The sequence below is a fragment of the Mus caroli genome, unplaced genomic scaffold (assembly GCF_978045245.1).
Source record: "Mus caroli unplaced genomic scaffold, Mus_caroli_1 scaffold_11, whole genome shotgun sequence".
Taxonomy (NCBI): domain Eukaryota; kingdom Metazoa; phylum Chordata; class Mammalia; order Rodentia; family Muridae; genus Mus; species Mus caroli.
The window spans coordinates 36552177-36556673 of NW_028227266.1; the positions used below are offsets into that span (position 1 = coordinate 36552177).

Sequence of the window (4497 nt, forward strand, 5' to 3'; positions counted from 1 at the left end):
GGTTCCTTAGGTCAACACTACTGACTGATTCTCTTCCAGAAATGGTTCCCCAAGCAGCATCCCATGCTAGTAGAATCATGCATTCACTACTTAATCCTAGTAGTACCAAATTTCAAATATTTAACCCAATGGGTGCTCCAGAGCTCAATTAATTTTCACTTTGGGGTATTTAAAGACTTAATATAGATTATGGATTAGAGAAATAGTAATGTATAAATGTAGGGCTCTGGAGATCACATCTGAAATCAGATTTTAGATAATAATTCATTGCCTTTGTGGAAAAATTACTTCCTTGACACAGTGGGATATGTTTGCACACTAATACCCACTCTACATCTCAAATTTGAGGCATAGTTTTCAACACATGAAATTTTATAGCTTTAATTCAATGGTAGTATTTTATATAAATGCATTCTTAATTTTAAGTATATGTTTAACATTTTTTTAAAAAATTAATTGTATTTATCTAAGTTAATTCACTTAAGGCAATTATATTGATGGCAAATGTATACTTAAGCAGAAATAATTTACATGAGGACTTTTTGTACAAGTAAATGAAAAATAAACTTTAATCAGTTAATGGGTTTGCAAACTTTTTTCTCCTTTAGGTTTGATTGCAGGACATGGCAGCAGGAAACCACTGCACAGTGACTGAGTTCTTCTTAGCTGGGCTCTCAGAGAAGTCAGAATTCCAGCTGCCCCTCTTCCTCCTCTTCCTTGGAATCTATCTAATCACTGTGACAGGAAACCTGGGCATGATCACATTGATTGGGCTCAGTTCCCACCTGCACACACCCATGTACTTTTTCCTCAGCAGTCTGTCCTTCATTGACTTCTGTCAATCCACAGTTGTTATTCCTAAAATGCTCATGAGCTTTATGACAGAGAAGAACATCATCTCTTACTCTGGATGTATGGCTCAGCTCTACTTCTTCCTCATATTTGGTATTGCAGAGTGCTACACATTAGCTGCAATGGCATATGACCGATATGTTGCTATTTGTAACCCCTTGCTTTATAATGTAACCATGTCCTATCAGATTTACAGTTCTCTGATTTCAGGGGTATATATTTTTGCTGTTATCTGTTCATCCTTAAACACTGGCTTCATGCTTAGGACTCAGTTCTGCCATTTAGATGTGATTAACCACTATTTCTGTGATCTTCTTCCCCTCTTGAAACTTGCATCCTCTAATACGTTTATCAATGAAATATTGATTCTAGTTATTGCTACACTGAATGTCTTTTTCCCAGTGCTGACCATTATTACTTCCTACATCTTCATTATTGCCACCATCCTCTGCATTCACTCCAGGGAGGGCAAGTTCAAGGCTTTTAGTACTTGCAGTTCCCACATCTCTGCTGTTGCTATCTTCTACGGTTCCGGTGCATTCACATACTTACAGCCTTCATCACTGAATTCAATGGGCCAAATAAAAGTGTCCTCTGTGTTTTATACTACTGTTGTACCCATGCTGAACCCCTTGATCTACAGCCTGAGGAATAAGGATGTCAGTATTTCATTGAAGAAAATACTTGAAAGAAAAAAAATTTATGTAAGCAGGAATCATGTGAAGATTGTTTATCACAGAAAAGTAATTAAAAATACATAGAAATATATTTCGACTCCACCTGTCATTATTATTACTTATTTGCTAGGATCCTTTAATAATTTTACAATTAGACATTGCAACTTAATTTTTGAGTACCTAATACGTTATATGTTTATGAGAATCAAAAACATATACAAATAGTATAGATTACACAAATTGTTGTTCTTGTAGATGATATCCATCATTGTATGTATATTTTTCTTCATATTTGATAAACTTTACTTTAAAAATATAAATTTCTTGTTAATTACAAGTGATACCTTTAAAAAATTTATTTCATCTTTTTTTACAGTCCTGACTTTATCCCCTCCCTGTCCATCCTCTGAATGTTCCACATACCATACCTCCCCTTCCCCCCCCCCACCAGCTCCTTAAGAATGTCCGATCCCGCACTCCTTACCCTATCAGACCTCTCCACTCCCTGGGGACTCCAGTCTCTTCAGGATAATGTGCATCATCTCTCACAGAGTCCAGATCCAGCATTCTCTACTGTATATGTGTAGGGGACCTCATATCAACTCATATATGCTGCCTTGTTGGTGGCTCAGTGTCTGAGAGATCTCAAGGGTCCAGGCTAGTTGACAGTGCTGATCCTCCTATAGGATCACCCTCCTCATCAGCTTCTTCCAGCTTTTCAATAATTCAACCACAGGGGTCATCAGCTTCTTCCATTGATTGGGTGTAAATAATCTGCATCTGAAACTTTCAGCTGTTTGTTGTATTTTTCAGAGGTCAGTCATGAAAGGTCCCTTTTTGTGAGCACACTATAGCATCAGTAACAGTGTCAGACCTTGGAGCTTCCCCTTGAGCCTGATCCCAATTTGGTTCTGTTGCTGAACCTCCTTTTCCTCAGGCTCCTCTCTATTTTTACTCCTGCAGTTCTTTCAGTCAAGAACAATAATGTGTCAGAGTTTTTGATTGTGGGATAGCAATCACATCCCTCACTTGATGCCCTGCCTTTCTGCTGGAGGTGGGCTCTACAAGTTCCCTTTTACCACTTTAGAGCATTTCAGCTATGGTCCCTCACTTTGAGTCCTGAGAGCCTCTTACCTCCCAGGTCTCTGGTATATTCTGGAGGGTCCCCACACTTTCTATTTCCTTAGGTTGCCTGTTTCGATTCTTTCTGCTGGCCCTTGGCTTCAGTCTTTTTCGCCCACCCAATACCTGATTATGTTTCCCTCTTTCCATTTCTCCTTTCCCATGAACCCTCCTGAGATTGCCACCTTCTCCCTCCCAAGTAGTTTGAGGTATACTAACTTGGGCTCTTCAGCTTGCTAAACTTTTTGAGTTCTGTGGATTGTATCCTGAGTATTCTGTATATTTTTTGAAAATTATCCACTTATTAATGAGTACATACCAAGACTTTTGAAATGATTTTTAATTCATTTTTCAGAATTTTATATGCGAGTGCTGTAATTTTAAGTGTTCCCTCATCTCCCTTTAATCATTCCCATGGTCACTCTGCTCTCTCTCAAATTAATGGCTTTGTCTCCTTTAATCCATATATGCCCATATGAAGACTCATTCTGTTCTCAGTAATTTTTATTTTCTCCCAGTTCTTCATCTCAGGATGTAGTGCTTAAGAATTCTCAGTTCTACATTGGAGAGCATGTGTTGATACTCTTTCTGGCTCTGAGTCACCTCCATCATCTTTCCTAGTTTCATTTATTTACATAAAAATTTCAAATTATTTTTCTTTCTATTTACTTAAAATTCTACTGTATTTTCATTACATTTAATCATGTATAGTTCTTTAAGTCACTTTCATTTTTTTGCTCTTGAGAATAGCAGTAGATGAAATATGACTAATCTGTTGTATAGAACGTCAAGTCCTTTGGTATTAGGACAAAGACTTGAATTTATTTATTTATTTATTTATTTGTTTGTTTGTTCGTTCGTTCGTTCATTCATTCATTCATTTGCTGGCTTATTTACACTCTTAGCTACTTATTTAACTCACCACAGCAAATTCAATAATAGTTGTAGCAGTTACCAAAATTTTGTATTCTTAAATTTATCTGAATAGGGTAGGTTGAAATTTGAAATTTGCATTTTTGTTTTGTTTGTTTACAAGTTGGTTGCTTTCATCGTAATGGAATTGTTGAGATTAACTAATTTTCCATATTACATGAAAATTTGTATGTCTGCTTGCAAGATAGTGCAATTATGTGTCCTTGGTTTTGATTGGGAAATAAAGTTTCAAGCAGCCAATGGCTGGGCACGGAGACAGAGGCAAGTTATTTAGGATTCTGATGCAAGAAACCCAGGAGAGGAAGAAGAAGGGAGTCCAACATGAGAGGGGTGTAGGACAGACCACTCCTTGATGGCAGAAATTCAGGTGAAAAGGGGAAAGCAGCCCCGGGAGAGTTACTTAGAAGGATCTGTAGCAGAAAAGATAAAATACAGATGTAGAAAGAATAAACTCTTGATGGTCTTTCCTTCAGTCTCTGCTCCATGTTTTGTCTCTGTATCTCCTCCCATGGGTATTTTGTTCTGCCTTCTAGGAAGGACCAAAGCACACATACTTTGGTCTTGCTTCTTCTTGATCTTTATGTGGTCTGTAAATTGTATCTTGGGTATTCTGAGCTTTTGGGCTAATATCCACTTATCAGTGAGTGCATATCATGTGTGTTCTTTTGTGATTGGTTTATCTCACTCAGGATGAAATTTTTAGCTCCATCCATTTACCTAAGAATTTCATGAATTCATTGTTTTAAATAGCTGAGTAGTACTCCATTGTGTAAATGTACTATATTTACTGTATCCATTCCTATGTTGAAGGACATCTGGGTTCTTAACAGCTTCTGGCTATTGTAAATAAGACTTCTAGGAACATAGTAAAGCATTTGTCCTTGTTATATGTTGGAACATCTATTGGGTTTAT

The 4497-nt window shown here is 37.1% G+C and overlaps 1 pseudogene; it reads left to right on the forward strand.

The window, feature by feature from the left end:
• The first annotated feature begins 623 nt into the window (after positions 1-623).
• Positions 624-1540, forward strand: LOC110302204 (olfactory receptor 8G18-like; annotated as a pseudogene).
• Positions 1541-4497: the final 2957 nt, after the last annotated feature.